This window comes from Loxodonta africana, chromosome 12 (assembly GCF_030014295.1).
Source record: "Loxodonta africana isolate mLoxAfr1 chromosome 12, mLoxAfr1.hap2, whole genome shotgun sequence".
NCBI lineage: Eukaryota > Metazoa > Chordata > Mammalia > Proboscidea > Elephantidae > Loxodonta > Loxodonta africana.
In genome coordinates, this window is record NC_087353.1 from 22,222,091 (window position 1) to 22,240,581 (window position 18,491).

Consider the following 18,491-nt stretch of genomic DNA (forward strand, 5'->3'; position numbering starts at 1 on the left):
GAGGGTGGCGAAGGAAAGGAAGAGGTGGGGCAGGAACTCCAGAGGTAGGGAACCGGGATGAGAGAAAAGAAAGCAAACCTGTTGCCCGTCCAGTCGATTCCTACTCACAGCGACCCCACAGGACAGAGTAGAACTGCCCCGTAGGGTTTCCAAGGCTGTAATTTTTTAGGGAAGCCGACTGCCATATCTTTCTCCCGTAGAGCAGCCCGTGGGTTTGAACTGCCGACCTTTCAATTAGCAGCCAGAGCTTAAACCACTGCACCAGCAGGACTCCTCCAGAGAAAAGAGACACCCGGGAAAACGCCACTGTGGTCTCAGAATTACTGACATTAATAAGTAAACCTGAGCACGCAGGGATGCTACTTTATTCTTGTAGTTCCCTCTGCACATCACAGGCTCTTGCCCATAGCTGATGCTTAGTAAATGTTGGCAACCAAACCACTGTGCAATTGTTTCCTTAGATGCTTCTGTCTCTCCTTCCTCTTTTCCTCTTATGAGTAATTGTTGATTACCTATTGTGTCAGGTGTTTGCTGGACACAGGAGATACACATTTGAGTTTGGCATAGACTTGATCCAAGATCAGAGAAACAAATACATTTTTATATTATGGTCACATGTCACTTCCCTTCTAACCCCCCAATGACAAATTCCTCAGCATAGCACACAAGGGCTTCACAATGTGGCTCCCAGGGACCCCTTAAGTAAGCCTCACCTGGAGTGTCTCTCTCCCTTACACACCGAGGTCCGGTCTGATTTTTCAGTTTCAGAATAGGGACGATACTCTCTTACTTTTGGATCTTTGTACATCTTACTTTCTCTGCCTGGAATCAATAATTTCCCATTTTTACTGGTCCTAGCTGACTCAACTTAGCCATCACTTTCTTCAGAAAACTACTTCTTTTTCCCCATTCCCCTAGTCTTTGTTTGATTTTCCATATTTGTTCCTCTCCCCCTCTCCTAGCCCTCAACTAGTATCCTGCGCATATTTCTTTTTTTAACCAGTTGCCAGTTTAGTCAATTCCCACTCATGACAATCCTAAGGTGTGTCAGAGTAGAACTGCGGTTTTCAATGGCTGATTTTTCAGAATTAGGTATTTCTTCCAAGGACGTCTGGGTGGACTCGAACCTCTCCAACCTTTCAATTAGCAGCAAGCACTTAACCATTTGCACCACCCAGGGACTCCATGCATGTTTCTAACCTGGCTCTTATCAAAGTATTTTGAAATTGTACGATGGGGCAGTAATTGTTGTCTTCTCTACTGTTCGGACTTCAAGTCTTGCGGCCTCATTGTTCCAATGGAGAACTGTCGGAATAAGGCCTGAGAACATGCCCACACACACACACACACACACAAACTTTTAAACTCGAAGGATAAGATTCAATGAGAGATTGAAGACCTTTCATGATTAGGCTGAATCAATTTCCTTTACTCCAGTCAGAATAAATGTTTTCTTATCTGGTGACAAGAAGAAAGTTGGAAAAGGAAACAATAGAGATGTGAGAATGAGGACCCTGAACCTGCTCCCTTGTACCCAGTCCCAAGATGGTGGGGGACATGAGCAGGTAAGTTTGAGGACCTCAGAGCAGACAGCGTGCTCAGGTGAGGCCCAGGGAGGTGGCAGGTCTCACTGGGAAGTCCTGTATGACCATGGCGCAGACACCACGGTAGATGAAGTAGCAATGGCAGTGTGGTACTCAGGGCATGAGATGCCCAGAGACCATCTCAGCATTTCCTGCAGTCCCTGATGGGTAGAGGAAGTGTTATGGGTTGAGTTATATCCCCTAACCCTAAATATGTTGCAGCCCCACCCATGTATCTATCAATGTGACTGCACGTGGAAATGAGGTAGTAATAGTACTAGGAGTATGAGGAGTAGGAGGAGTATGAGGAGTAGGAGTAGTAGGAGGAGTAGGAGTAGTAGGAGGAGTAGAAGTAGGAGCAGTAGGAGGAGTAGGGGTAGTAGGAGTAGTATTAGGAGGACGAGGAGGAGTAGGAGTAAGAGTAGTAGTAGTATGAGTAGTATTAGTATCAGTAGGAGGAGGAGGAGGAAGAGTAGTAGTGATAGGAGGAGTAGTGATAATGATAATAGACATTTATCCAGCATCTACTACGTGTTTGGCATTCTGATAAATGTTCTGCACACATTTTCTCATGAAACTCTCGTGTCACAACTAAAAGATATGTGTCTTTCTGCCCAATTTGTAGATCAGGAAAATGAGGATTAACAAGTCCTGGCTAGGTAGCGGTAGAGCCAGAATTTGAATTCCACGGCTGATTAATTAATTTGGTATGCTTATCCTTGAGAGGATTCTGACTAGTTGGGGGATTCTACAGTCAGAGATGGGGTCAGGTGAGTGAGGTGGGTGTGGGTCCGGATTGGGGTGGCAGGCACTCCAGGCTGAAGAAATGGCATGAGAACAGCTGTGGAGAGTCAGGGACTTGTTTGGGACACACCTCCAGGCACTGACAGCACCTATCGGCTTTACCCTGAGAATCACTCACACATGTCACACACTTGCATCTGTCTTAGCCTGGGTTCTCTAGAGAAGCAAAACCAGTAAAGCATATAAATATATAATATATATGTAGAGAGATTTATATTAAGGAAGTGGGGCTCATGCGGTTTTAAAGGCTGGAACATCCCAAGTCCGTGGGTCAGGCTGGAGGCTTCTCCTGAGTCACATAGCCACGGGGGCTGGCAAACCCAAGATTGGCAAGCTTGGCTCTGGCTCACAGGCTGCGAAGACTGATGAATTTCAAGATCAGTGGGCAAGACAGCAGATAAACTGCTAGCTCACGTCTCAAGAACTAGAGGTCAGATGAACAGGAGCAAGATCCAGAGCGAGCAAAAGCCTGTGGGCCTTGCCAGAAAATCCACCTATTTTGGATGCAGGCCACACCCCCAAGGAAACTCCCTTCCAACTGACTGGCTACTCACAGCAGATCCTATCATGGAGGTGATCCTATTATATCAAATCTCATCATGGAAGTGACTCCATCATCCTATGACTGCCAGACTGCATCATAACTGCCAAACCACTGAGAATCATGGCCCAGCCAAGCTGACACACGACCTTAACTGCCACAGCATCTGTCATGTGCCTGGCAGTAGGTTAGGTGTTGAGGGTACAACTAAATCTGACAGGGACCTTATGTTGTGTTCCAGGGGCACCCAGCCTGGTGGAGACACATAACCTGGAAGTGTAAGAACTAAATTACAACGCGCATAACATGCTGTGGGAGCACAGAGAAGAAATAAATGAAATTGAATTTTGTATAGCTTGCAAGTGCCTTCTCACACAACTGCCTGTGAAGAAGATATTCTTATAAAAGATCCGTGGGTGGTGCAGAAGATTTTTGCTTGACTACTAACCTATAGTACGTTGACAAAGAGCTGCCTGAAATTCAGGCTGGATTCAGAAGAAGACATGGAATGAGGGACATCATTGCTGATGTCAGATGGGCCCTGGCTGAAGCAGAGAATACCAGAAAGATGCTTTCCTGTGTTTTATTGACTATGCAAAGGTATTCAACTGTGTGGATCATAACAAGTTATGGATAACATTGCAAAGAATGGGAATTCCAGAATACTTAATTTTGCCCATAAGGAACCTGTACTTAGACCAACAAGCAGTTGTTCGAACAGAACAAGGGGATACTGCAGGGTTTAGAGTCAGGAAAGGTGTGTGTCAGGGCTGTATTCTTTCACCATACCTATTCAATCTGTATGCTGAGCAAATAATCTGAAAGATGGCCTATTTTGAAGAAGAACGTGGTGTCAGGATTGGAGGAAGGCTCATTAACAACCTGCGTTATGCAGATGACACAACCTTGCTTGCTGAAAGTGAAGAGGACTTGAAGCACTTAGTAATGAAGATCAAAGACCACAGCCTTCAGTATGGATTATACCTCAACGTAAAGAAAACAAATATCCTCACAACTGGACCAATAAGCAACATCATGATAAATGGAGAAAATATTGAAGTTGTCAAGGATTTCATTTTACTTGGATTCACAATCAATGCCCATGGATGCAGCAGTCAAGAAATCAAATGATGCGTTCCATTTGGGCAAATCTGCTACAAAAGACCTCTTTAAAGTGTTAAAAAGCAAAGATGTCACTTTAAGGACTAAAGCGTGCCTGACCCAAGCCATGGTGTTTTTAATCACTTCATATGAATGTGAAAGTTGGGCAATGAATAAGGAAGACAGAAGAAGAATTGATGTCTTTGAATTATGGTGTTGGAGAAGGATGTTGAATACACCATGGACTGCCAGAAGAACAAACAAATCTGTCTTGGAAAAAGTACTGTCAGAATGCACTTTAGAAGTGAGGATGGTGAAACTTTGTCTCACATACTTCAGACATGTTATCAGGAGGGACCAGTCCCTGGAGAAGAGCACCATGCTTGGTAGAGTAGAGGGTCAGTGAAAAAGAGGAAGACCTCAATGAGATGGATTGACACAGTGGCTGAACAATGGGCTCAAGCAGGGTGGCAGAGGACCGGGCAGTGTTTTGTTCTGTTGTGCAAAGCGTTGCTATGAGTCAGAAGCAACTCAACAGCACCTAATAACAACACAACAACTAACCTAAATGTTGGCAGTTTGAACCCACCCAGCGGCACCATGGAGGAAAGGCCTGGCGATTTGCTTGCCTAAAGATCACTGCTGCTGCTGCTTTTAGTTGACGTGGAGTCAAGGTTACAGCCAAGAAAATCCTATGGAGCACAGTTCTACTGTGTAATACACGGAGTCACTATGAGTTGGAATCAACTCAACAGCAATGGATTTGGTTCAGGTTTGCTCTTTTGAGGTACTCGTGAAACCCGTTGCCGTCAAGTCGATTCCAACTTATAGCGACCCTATAGGACAGAGTAAAACTGCCCCATAGAGTTTCCAAGGAGTGCTTGGTGGATTTGAACTGCTAACCCTTTGGTTAGCAGCCATAGCACTTAGCCATTATGCCACCAGGGTTTCACTCTTGAGGTAATGATGTTTAAAATCAGACTGAAGGAGGAAGAGTTTGCTAGAGGAAGCATCAATGGGATTGGTTTGGTTTTGGGTTTATAGATGGAGATACAGAGGTTCAGAGAGGTTGAATGGTTTGTTCAAGGCCACTGGGAATGCAAACACAGGACTTTAGTTACCACATCCTTTGCTTTGTCCACCGTGACCCTTCAGTGATACGTAGACACAGTTCTCAGCACAGAAGGGATGGTATTCCCATTTCTAGTTCTGTTTTCATGTATGCTTCCTGGGGCAAACTGGAGCTAGGGAAGAATGGGGTGTGGGCTTTGGGACTTTAAAATTAGGGCTAAAATACAGACTAAGAGCACAAGTGTGTTTGAGGAATGCTGAAAGGCCTTACCTGTCAAAGGACATTTTATCTCCCTTCCTACTTTAAAATTTCCTCCCCAGAGACCCGTGAGGAAATGGCTGTGTCCCATAGAACTTTCTGTGATAATGAAAATATTGTGTGCTGTGCTGTTCAATATGGAAGGCATTAGCTACCATGTTTGCCTGTAGAGCACTTGAAATGTGGTTAGTGTGACTGAGGGACTGATATTTAATTTAAATAGCCACATGTGGCTAGTGGCTACTGTCTGGACAGGACAGGTAACAAAACTAAGACTGAAAAGAGGGGAACATGGGTGTCATCTACCAGTACCAGTTGAGCTGATTCCAACTCATTGTGAACCCATGTGTGCAGAGTAGAACTGTGCTCCATAGCTTATTTATCCACTCATCCGTTGATGGGCACCTTGGTTACTTCCATCTTTTTGCTATTGTAAACAGTGCTGCAATGAACATGGGTGTGCATATATCTGTTCGTGTAAAGGCTCTTATTTCTCTAGGATATATTCCAAGGAGTGGGATTGCTGGATCATATGGTAGTTCTATTTCTAGCTTTTTAAGGAAGTGCCAAATCCATTTCCAAAGTGGTTATACCATTTTACATCCTCACCAGCAGTGTACAAGTGTTCCAGTCTCTCCAAAACCTCTCCAGGATTTATTATTTTGTGTTTTTGCATTAATGCCAGCCTTGTTGGGGTGAGATGGTATCTCATTATACTTTTGATTTGCATTTCTGTAATGGCTAATGATCATGAGCATTTCCTCATGTATCTGTTAGTTGCCTGAATGTCTTCTTTGGTGAAGTGCCTGTTCATATCCTTTGCCCATTTTTAAATTGGTTTATCTGTCTTTTTGTTGTTGAGTTTTTGCAGTATTATGTAGATTTTAGAGATCCGACACTGATTGGATTTGTCCTAGCCAAAGACTTATTCCCAGTCTGTAGGTAACCTTTTTCCTCCTTTGGTGAAGTCTTTGGATGAGCATAAGTGTTTGATTTTTAGGCGGTCCCAGCTATCTAGTTTCTTTTCTGGTGTTTGTGCATCGTTAGTAATGTTTCGTATACTGTTTATGCCATGTATTAGGAGTCCTAGCGTTGTCCCTATTTTTTCTTCCATGATCTTTATCATATTAGATTTTATATTTAGGTCTTTGATCCATTTTGAGTTAGTTTTTGTGCACAGCTCTGCTTCACAGGGTTTTCAATGGCTGGTTTTTCTGAAGTAGGTTGCCCGACTCTTCATGAGACATCTCTGGGTGGACTCATACTGCCAGCCTTTTGGTTAGCAGCCAAGCACCTTAACCATTTACACCACCCAGGGACTCCTGGGTATCATCGGGTCCAGTGTTATTCTACGTGTGGTCTGCGAACCTCGGCATGGCCATTGCCTGCGAGCTTGGTAGAAATACAGATTCTTCGACAGTACCCTGTTGTTGTGCCCTCGAGTCAATTCCAACTCATATTTTACCTCCCTTACTACTTTAAGGAAACCCTGGTGGGGTAATGGTTAGGTGCTATGGCTGCTAACCAAAAGGTTAGCAGTTTGAATCCACCAGACATACCTTGGAAACTCTATGGGGCAGTTCTACTCTGTCCTATAGGGTTGCTATGAGTCAGAATCGACTCAACGGAATTTTTTTTTTTTCCTACTTTAAAATTTCCTCCCCAGAGATCTGTAAGGAAATGCCTCACAGAAACTGCCCCACAGGGTTTCCTAGGCTAAAATTTTGACGGAAGCAGATCACCAGCTCTTTTCTCCTGCAGAGTGGCTGGTGGGTTTGAACTGTCAACTTTTCGGTTAGTAGCCGAGCACTTAATCATTGTGCCACCAGGGCTCCTTCGCCCTATTCTAAACCTACTGAATCAGAAATTCCGTGGGCTTGGGTGCACTGTTCGAGGCACTGGCCCAGTGTAACCCCTCATTTTCCATGTGAGTAACCAATCCCTGGCCCCTTCTATGTGCCTGATATCCTAGCTAGATTGAAGTCAAGGTTGACTTTTTAATGCAGTGTTTTGAGATTGAACGCTTAGAACAAACATCAATGGTCACTGCAATCAAGCTAAATATTTGCCAGCTGTTATAACTTCCTGCATATACGTCTCATCCCAGCACATGTATTCTTAGATCTTAAAAATTGTTCTAGTAGTTAAGGTAGGTGAGTGGTGGTGATATAGGGAATTATTAAAACCCACTGCTGTCGAGTTGATTTTGACTCATAACGATCCTATAGGAAGGAGTTGAACTGCCCCATAGGGTTTCCAAGGCTGTGATCTTTACGAAAGCAGGCTGCCTCATCTTTCTCCAGTGGAGGGGCTGGTGGGTTTGAACCTCTGAGCTTTAGGTTAGCAGCCAAGTGCTTAACCACTGCTCCACCAGGGCTCCTCAGAAATATATTAGGAGAGTGAAGCTGGAGACACAGAGAATGTTTAGGAGGCTGTTGTAGCAACTGAAAAGACAGCTTCCAATGGCCTGAACTGTGCAGGTATTAGGGAAAATGGAGAGAAATAGATTCCAGATGTAGAGGGTAGAGGTGGAAGAGGCAGACCTTGGGGGTTGACTGGACTTAAGGAAAGACTTAAAATGGCAATTTGGGTAGTTGAGGCTCAGGAATGGATGGGATCATTCAGGGAGCATGAACAGAGCAAGGTGGGGCAAGGCCAGAGATGGAGCCCAGAGGAACATCCACATTTAAAAAACTGGCTCAAGCTGTTACAATTGTTTGTAATAAGCATATTTTATGCTTTTGTTTTCAAACTAAACAACAACAACAATGACAAAGGTAACTAAGAGGGAGTAGCCAGGGAAAGAGAAGGCGAATCTGCTTTACGGGTATCAAGATTGGGGGTCACCCTAATGATATCTTCTCCATGTCCATGGCTATCTCATGGTGTCTCTAATGTACATTGTCCTGTGAGGGCTGGAGGAGTCATTGCTGTTGTTAGTTGCTGTAGACTCAGCTCTGACTCCCAGCAACCTTACGTGTAACAGAAGTGAACATTGCCTGCTCCTGCCACCATCTTCATGATTGTTGCTGTGCTTGAGCCCATTGTTGCAGCCACTGTGTCAGTCCACCTCCTGGAGGGTCTCCCTCTTTTTTTGCTGACCCTCTACTTTACCAAATGCGATGGGCCCTCCTGATGACATGTCTAAAATTAATCAAGTTAAACTCGCCATCCTTGCTTCTAAGGAGCATTCTGGCTGTGCTTTCTCCCACACTGATTTGTTCAATCTTCCAACAGTCCATGGTATATTCAGTATTCTCTGCCAACACCACAATTTGAATGTGTCAATTCTTCTTTGGTTTTCCTTTTTTGTTGTCTGGCTTTCACATGCATGTGAAGCAATTACAAAGACCCCTTAGTTGTCAGAGTGACTTCTTTGCTTTTTAATACTTTAAAGAGGTCTTTTGCAGCAGATTTGCCCAGTGCAGTACTTTGTTTGATTTCTTGACGGTTGCTTCCATGGACATTCGTTGTTGACCGAAGTAGAATGATATTGTTGATGACTTTAATTTCTTTCTCTAGTAATTACCTAACATTTATGGCAGTTTAGGAGCCCTGGTGACACAGTGACTAAAGCATTTGGCTGCTCACTGAAATGTGGGCCATTTGAACCCACCAGCCGCTCCATGGGAAAAAAATGTAGCAGTCTGCTTTCATAAAAATTTCAGCCTAGGAAACCTTTTGGGGCAGTTTTACTTGTCCTATAGGGTTACTATGAGTCAGAATTAACTCCACAGCAATAGGTTTGGTTTTTTTGTTTTAATGTAATGTAGTGGCCCTCCATAACACAATCTAATGTAATCAGTCAGTTGAGGTCATACCAGTGCAGGGTGGATCCTAAACCTAAATACTTCTGAGTCATAAAGAGACCAGAATAGACACAGAGACACACACACAAGGGAAGACAGATGACATGTAAGAACTGTCTATAAGCAAATAAATGCCAAGGGTTGCCAGCAGATGCCAGAAGCTAGGAGCCAGGCTCACGGAAAGAATCAATACAGCTGAGACCCTGATTGAACTTATGGTCTCCTGCACTGTGGGAAAATAAATTACTACTGTTCTTCAAAACAACCCACTTGTGGTATTTGTGTTATGGCAGCACTAGGTAACTAAGTAGGTAACTAGTAAAATCCTTTTAGGTTCCAGGTGAGAAAATTGAGAACAGAGAGGTTAAGTAGCTTGCCTAAGATCGTGAAGATGGTCTCTTACCAGAGCTGTGACTGGAATCTTGGTCTTTTACTTTCCAGATCAGCCCACTTTTTAGGAAGTTGAGATGAAAGTGACAGAGATCCAGAGCACACGCTTGGCTGGAGAGGAGGGGTGGCATGGTGGAAGCCAAAACAAAAACCAAACCCACTGCCGTCGAGTCAATTCTGACTCATAGTGACCCTACAGGACAGAGTAGGACTGCCCCATAGAGTTTCCAAGGAGCACCTGGTGGATTTGAACTGCTGACCTTTTGGTTAGCAGCCATAGCACTTAACCATTATGCCACAGGTGGAAGGGAACAGACAAGCCTGGGTTGGAGCCCTGCGTCGACACATTATCAGCCCTTGCTGGCAAGCGACTTAAACTTTAGGGACCTCAGTTTCTTTAACTGTAAACTGAGGGTAGGAGTCCCTGTGTAATACAAACCCTGTTGTATGAGATAGAATAAACATAAAGTCCTTGGCTCATAGTCTTCCGTGGTAGCACAGGCTGCACAGTTTAACAGGGGGTGTTTCTAATCATCTCAAAGCTCCCTTCACCTGTGACTAAGACGCGTTCTAAAATTACATTAAATGGAGCAAAGAGAGGCACAGTTAACTCTTTGTTCTGAGTTTTGTTCAGAACTTGACAGGATTTACGGAGAACCTCGAAGAAGATGCCCGCCCACCAGAGTTTTTATTGGTGCAGGCAAACTGATTCAGTCTCCCCACTCAGCAACAGTATCTGCCTCCTGCTTCTGAAAGGAAACTCAAAGGCAAGCCTACAGTCAAATACACCCACAAGGGCAAATCCCCATGAAAGCCTGTCAGAAGAGAAATGTGGGAAAGATGAACTATTGCCTTACGCCTTAGTGAGTATCAATAGGAAAGGGACAAAGGGAAGAGAAAGGGTAGGCGTGGGTTCTCATTAGTCCAATCTCCAAAAAGGGTTTTCACTCTCTTTCCTCCTCCTCCTCCTCCTCCTGATTCTCATTGCCCCCACGACTGTCCCCATGTCATTGTTCCTGGGCTATTACAACTGTGTCCTACTTCATCTCCCTGTCTTTGGTCTCCCCACCTACAACTGACCCACCCTCTCTATCACTGTTCAAAGGAAACAACTGAATTTTTCTTTCTCGCAACTAGAGAACTTACCTGGCCTGGGAAACTTTTCTAAAGCACAGATCTGATCACATCACTCCTCTGCTTAACATTTGTCAGTGTACTGCACCTTGTATCATATCCCGTTTTAGTATTTCCCTCTGTAAACTGGTAACTTGACTACAGGTCTATCCCGGTCAGACTGCCTCTGCCATCTGTCGTGGGCTGTCATGGGCCATTGATTGGCTGTGCTGATCTCTGTGGTCCAGCCATCTGAACTATCAATTCCTCAAAAGCTTATTCTCATCTCTGAGTCTTCTCACCTATTGTTTTCTTGGCCTAGAACATTATCCCATTGATATTTCCTCCAGCAAACTCCTCATCCTTAGACATCATTACCTCAAGAGAGCAAACCCAAACCAAACCCATTGCTGCTAAGTTGATTCCAACTCATGGCGACTCCATGTGTTACAGAGTAGAACTATGCCCCATAGGGTTTTCTTGGCTGTAATCTTTACAGAAGCAGATCTCCAGGACTTTCTTCTGCAGCACTGCTGGGTGGGTTTGGCCCATCAACCTTTAGGGGGCAAACCGCCTGTGCCACACAGAAACCATCCCTCAGAGAAGCCTTCCCTGAGGTGCGCAGCTGACCCACTCCCCATATGTAGTTTGATGACCTTGCACCTTGGACCAGTACCTTTAATAATGCTTCTATATTGACAAAGTACATTGCATTATAAATAACAAAATAGTATTTTGGAAAAAAAAAACTTTACTATGCTGATTTGAAATGTAAATTCTAAAGCAGAGCATGACAATAAAAATATAAAGACAATATTTTGTCTTAAATCTTTTAAGGAAATCTTAGAATGAAATTTATTTTGATTCAGTGTTATCCAACTATTGGTAAGTGGTACCTTCTATTTTTTACCTGCTTGATTTTAATGCTGAGTAACACTAACTTTCTTAGGATTTCTTAAATATTACAGGTTTAAATTGGTTTTAATTTGGAGAAAGAATGCTGTATAGTCAGCATTGGGAATCCTCAGAAGTTAAATTAATAAAGAACAGGAAAATTTGCCCTCCATGTTGTAATATCTCTGGCAATTCATCTGGCATAAATTTGCATAGTTCAAATTTAATTTTTTAAAAAATTTTACCAAAGCATAACTCCACTGGTAATCATTCAGATTAATCATTTGAATTTTTCCTCTATATTTTTCATATGGAAACCTTGGTGGTGTAGTAGTTAAGTGCTATGGCTGCTAACCAAAGGGTCAGCAGTTCGAATCCGCCAGCTGCTCCTTGGAAGCTCTATGGGGCAGTTCTACCCTGCCCTATAGGGTCGCTATGAGTCGGAATCGACTCGACGGCAGCAGGTTTGGTTTTTGGTTTTATTTTTCATTTGTGAGGATATGTATGATAAAAATCCATTTGAGTTAATTTTGTTGAAGGAAGAAATACAGTCAAAAAACTCAAAATCTTTTGTTCGGTAACTATTTACATAGGGAAAAAGATAAACTATAGTACCTCCTCCCAAAAGGGGGAAAAAATTGCCTTCCAAGGTACACCAATTGGTTTTTATTCACCTGGAGCAGGAGAGGAAGAAGGAGAGTCAAGAATTAGAGGAGGAACTGAAATGCCTGGCTAATTGCCTTCATGAACAATGGACACCTTTGCTGTGAAACCAGAACTGGATGGTGCCTAACTACCATTACTGAATGTTCGGATCAGAAATTCTATAGAAGAATCCTGATAAAAAGGGGGAGGGGCAATGTAGAACAGAATCTCAAATTCTCATAGAATCCAGACTGGAGTTATTGAGGCTGGATGACCCTCCTGAAACTATTGCCCTGCGGTAATCTTTCAGTCTTAAATTGAAACTACCTCCTGAAGTCATCATTACACTAAACAAAAGTTTAGCTTAATTAGTAAAGGATGTTTGTGTTTGTGCCTCATGATCTTTTAAAGAATTATCTATACCTGATCAAATTCACAACAGCAACTTGAAAGGTTAGATAAGAAGATTAGGTGGCAGTGAATTTGTGTTAATGATAGTGGAATTGACAACAGCAACTTGAAAGGTTAGATAAGAAGCTTAGTTGGCAGTGAGTTTATGTTAATGACAGTGGAATTGACAACAGCAACTTGAAAGGTTAAATAAGCAGCTTAGTTGGCAGTGAGTTTATGTTAATGGCAGTGGAATTGACAACAGCAACTTGAAAGGTTAGATAAGAAACTTAGTTGGCAGTAAGCTTATGTTAATGACAGTGGAATAATTTGGAAAAAGATAGCAAGGATGGTTGTACAACTTGAAGAATGTAAGCAATGACACTGAATTGCATCCATAGAAATGGTCTTATGTTTTGCCGTGTATATTTTCACCACATAAAAATGTGGCCGAATATTAGAGAATAATCATACTGATTTTCAGCACGTAAGTTTATGATACCAAAAAAAAAAAAAAAAATTAGTATCATTGGGCCACTGAGAGATTTTGGTTAAGGCAAATTAACCAAACAGAGAAAGTTTTAATTAATTTTTTTGAGGAGGTATTTACATGGCTCAAAATTTTTAAAAGGTATAAAAGAGTATAAAATAAAAAATCTCCCTCCTGCTCCTATCCCTCATCAGCCAAGTCCTCTCTTTGGAGGCTACCATTTGGAGGCTTCCTGTGTATTTTTGCAGAAATAGTCTATGCACAAATAATCATTTCTAATATTCTTCCATTTTTTACACGCTAAATCATTCTATTTCTTGCCTTTTTTTTTTTTTAACCCACCAAAATATTATCCAAACTTGAAGGTTGTTCCCTAATGGTGTAGTAAGGATCTTCTTCGCTCTTCTTTATGTCTACAGAGTATTGCACTTTGTGTATTTTATCATAAATCACCCAGGCAGTTCCCTAAGGATGAACACTTAAGTTATTTCTAACATTTTCCCACCACAAAAACACTGAACATAGAACAACCTCATGCAGACATTATTTCACTCATGTGTGAGCCTGTCTAAATCACTAGGAGTGAATCACTGGGTCAGAGGTTAGGGGCACTGGTGATTTCAGTAGATATTATCATATTGTCCCCCATAGGAGGTGTACCAATCTGTCTTCCCTCTAGAAAGGGCTAAGGTAGGATTTGGGTGTGAGAAATATGAGAAAGCAAATAAAATTTCACTTAGCCTTTAAGGAACAGCATCGTCTACCCTGTATTAATACATGCCTCCAGCAAAAATCCTAATGCTTTTGAAAAAAAGAAGCTGTACACGAAAAGGCTACCTGCCTGCTGGAACAGCAATTTCTCTTGGCTATGTTGTCAATGGTCTTCCAGTCATTTTGGCTAAAGGTCTGATATCGGTGAGCTAGACGGAAGTTTTTTTGTACATAATAATAATTCTGATATGCTATCCACTGTTGCATAGATCCCTGGGAGAATAAACTCCCAAGATGTATTTTTTAGAGAAAAAGAGAAAGAATGATGAGCTCAAGTATGATGAGTACAGACACCTAAAATGCTATCGTTTATGCCCTTGACATTGTCTCTAGTCCTATGTAATATTGTTCTGTAACTGTGATCGGAGAGTAGGAGGGTGGTGCTTAAGTGCTGCTGCACACCTGACACAATGACTGACTTCTGTATACACTATTGGAACAGAGCACCGTTTCACTTAATCTTTGTGTAATTTCACCTTTTCTTGTTATGGAAGTCCAGTGCTAAACTGTTAACATGTACCTAGGCTGCAGCCAGATTTTTTTTTGTTATTGCGTGTTAAGTGAAAGTTTACAATTCAAGCCAGTTTCTCAAAGAAAAACTTATACACACATTGTTATATGACCCTAGTTGCTCTCCCTAAAATGTGACAGCACACTCCTTCTCTCCACCGTGTATTCCCGTTTCCATTCACCCAGCTCCTGTGCCCCTCTGCCTTCTCATCTCGCCTTCAGACAGCAGCTGCTCATGTGTCTACTTGAGCTAAGAAGCACACTCCTCACCAGTATCATTTTACGTCTCACAGTCCAGTCTAATCTTTGTCTGAAAAGTTGGCTTTGCAAATGGTTTTAGTTTTGGGCTAACAGAGAGTCTAGGGGGCATGACCTCTGGGGTTCCTCCAGTCTCAGTCAGACCATTAAGTCTGGTCTTTTTACTAGAATTTGAGGTCTGCCTCCCACTTTTCTCTTGTACCATCAGAGAGATTCTCTGTGCAACCAGATTTTTAAAGAAAGTCCCATCAAAGTTCGATTCCTACATTCTATTTCATTTCAATTCTATGCAAGTACGATTTAATTTGTTTATAATGTCTTAAAGATATTATATGTGTTCTATTTAAATGCTAAGCAAAAGGTCAGCAGTTCAAATCCACCACCCAGTCCTTGGAAACCCTATGTCATTGTTGAGTGCCCTTGAGTCAATTCCAACTCATAGCAACCCTGTACGATACAGTAGAACTGCTCCTATAGGGTTTTTTAAAGGGTGGCTGATAAATTTGAACCACCAACCTTTTGATTAGCAGCCTGAGCTCTTAACCACTTCACCACCAGGGCTCCCTATGGGGCAGTTCTACTCTGTCCTATAGGGTTGCTATGAGTCGGAATTGTCTCGATGGCAACGTTATTTTTTTAATTCATATGATTACCTTCCACACACTACCTCATGAAATACCAAATTAATTTTGCCCTTCTGAGTCCTTCCCTTGTTTTATCTATCTAATATTTGATACCAACCAAGATGACTCAGGAAACCCTGGTGGCCTAGCGTTTAACCAAAACGTCGGCAGTTCGAATCCACCAGGCGTTCCTTGGAAACATTATGGGGCAGTTCTACTCTGTCCTACAGGGTCGCTATAGTTTGAATCGACTCGAGGGCAATGGGTTTGGGTTTTCTGGTTTTTTTAAGATGACTCAAGTAGTGTTTTTATAGACTAGCTGTAACTTGTTGAAATGTACTGAATTCAAAGTGCATTAAATTCCTCTATTTTCCACTAGATGGCAGCAGGTTCACCTTACAAAAAAAACAAAAAACCGAACCAGTCTCAGCAGAGTCAGATTCATGGAGGCCCATGTATTGTAGAGGGGATTCCTACTCATTGAGACCCCATGTGCTGTAGAGTAGAACTGTGCCTCACAGGTTTTTAAAGACTGTGACCTTTCAGAAGTAAATCACCAGGCCTTACTTCCAAGGTGCCTCTGGGTTTGAACCTCCAACCTTTTGGTTACTAGTCAAGCTCTTAACCATCTGTGCCACCCAGGGGCTCTTAGATTCACCTTTGTTGTTGTTGTTGGTTAGCTGCCCTCCAGTGGATTCCCACTCATTAGGGAGGCCCATTGAACAAGGCCTATGATTTTAGGGTGGTCAATTTCCCTGGTGAGGTCTAGGTGAAGTGGGGGTGCAGTTGGATTTGAGTTTAAGGTTACAAGTGAGGAATGGCTACACCCAGGCCTCAAATGTACTAGGATTAGTCACCAGGGTGGGATTTAGTATCTGTGGTTGAAACCAGGGGCAAAAAAAAAAGTCAGATCCTACCCATTCACATTTTGGGATAATTTAAGCAAGCTGGGCTTCAGTATTTTCCTACGCTGACAGAAACGCTTTCTCCACAAAAAATTATAGTTAACAACATAAGCCAGGTTTCACATGGTGACATTTATTTTAAGATAGATATCTCTAAGTGCCCTCAAGCTATGTAGAAGTGCCCTTTACATGAAACAAGTGGTGTGCCGTAAAAAATGACGCCAAACTATTTGAAGTACACAAACGGGGGCCTTCTAAAGGCTTTATTCGATTCCACTCTATGGCATTTTAATTTGGCGATTTTGACAAGCGTGAGGACAAGAGAAGCAGTATTGTGTGAAGACAAGAAACGAATAAGACCGAGTATATATTTGTGAAGAGATAGCCAGATATAGAAATGGCGAGAGAATGAATTTGTATCTGGGTGTGGTGGTGAGAAAATACGTGTATGGTAGAAAAATGTATAAGAAGAGTTGGGTCTGTAAGAAATAGAAATGTGGGTGCAAGAAGAATGTATATAGTCAGGGAAAAAATGTTTGTGTGAGACAGCACGTGTGTGTGTGTGTGTATGAAAGAGAGAAACATTTGGTGTCTGTGGAAAGAAATGCATGTATGAGACATGCATGTATGTGAAAAGAAGTGCTGTACACACTTGAAGCATGTGTGCTGTATGCATTTAAAAACCAAAAAACAAACCCGTTGCCTTGGAGTCGATTCTAACTCATAGCGACCCTATAGGGCAGACAAGAACTGCCCCATATAGTTTCCAAGGAATGGTTGGTGGATTTGAACTGCCGACCTTTTTGGTTAGCAGCTGTAGCTTTTAACCACAACGCCACCAGGGTTTCTGTACGTATTTAAGGAAGTAGATAAGAGTGTAAGACATAAATGTGTGGTTCATGTATAGATATGGAAGGGGAAAATGTGTGCAAGGAGATTGTGTGTGTGTGTGTGTGCGAAGGACAGAATGTGTGTGCGAAGGACAGAACGTGTGTGCAGGCGTGTAGATGTGTGAGAAGAAATGTGTGTGTGACTCTTTAGGATAATGCTTTGCAAAGAAACCAATGTGCCCAGAAGCCATGTCTAATTGCCTTGCTGACCTCATGGCCCCTTGGAGAATGCCTCTGCTTTGACTGAATGGGCTTGGAGACCAATGGTTCATTTTTTTTTTTTTGTGACTGGCCCTCTTTCTCTCAACATCTTTATTGAGATATAATTCACATACATCAATTATACAGTTCACCCTTTTAAAATACAGTATTTTGATATAGTATATTCACAAAGTTGTACAACTATCATCACAATCAATTTTTGAACATTTTATCACCTCAATTAGAAACTTAGCATTCATTAGTAGTCACTCCCCATTTTCCCCCAACAATCCCCTCTGCCGCCCCAGCCCTAGCAACCACTAGTCTACTTTCTGTCCCTATATATTTGCCTATTTTAGCCATTTCATATAAATGGAATCATCTAGTATGTGGTCTTTTGTGACTGGCTTCTTTCGCATTGTGTAGTATTTTCCAGGCTCATTCATGTTGTAACATGTATCAGTACTTCCTTGTTTTATATTGCTGAATAATATTCCATTATGTAGATATACCACACTTTCTTTACCCATTATCACTTGATGCACGTTTGGGTTGTTTCCACTCTTTGGTTATTATACACAATGCTGCTATGAACATCTGTGTATGTATTAGTGTTTGTGTGGACATATACTTTCATTTCTCTTGGGTATATTCCCTAGGAGTGGAATTGCTGGGTCATATGGTAACTCCATGTTTCACCTTTTGAGGAACTGCCAGACAGTTTTCCAGTGTGGTTGCACCATTTTACATTTCTATCACCAATGTATGAGGGTTCCCATTTCCTTGCATCCTCCTCTGTAATTTTTTTTTTTTTAATCAGCAAAGAAGCTTTTCCTAGAAGCTCCCCAGCAGACTCCCCTTCATGTTTTACTGGCGAGAACAAAATCACATGGCTCCCACTAAACCAATCACTGGTATTACCATAATTGACTTGGAGTTAAGTTCTAGCTAGGCTCTGGATATAGACCCCTTCCCTGAAAGGTGAATACCTGAACAAACTTGGGGTTCAATGAGCAAAGAAGAAAAGGGGAAGAGATTTGCGGTAGGTAACAATATTCTGCTACAACGTCTTTTGGACGTTTTACTTACAAACATACAAATACATTTTCAAACAAACAAACAAAAAAAAGCTCATACTGTATGTACAGCTTTATGACTTAACACTGAACCATATACTGGATATACCTTTCCAAGATCATACATATTTATTTATAACGTGACTTTAAATGCTGAATGACATTTG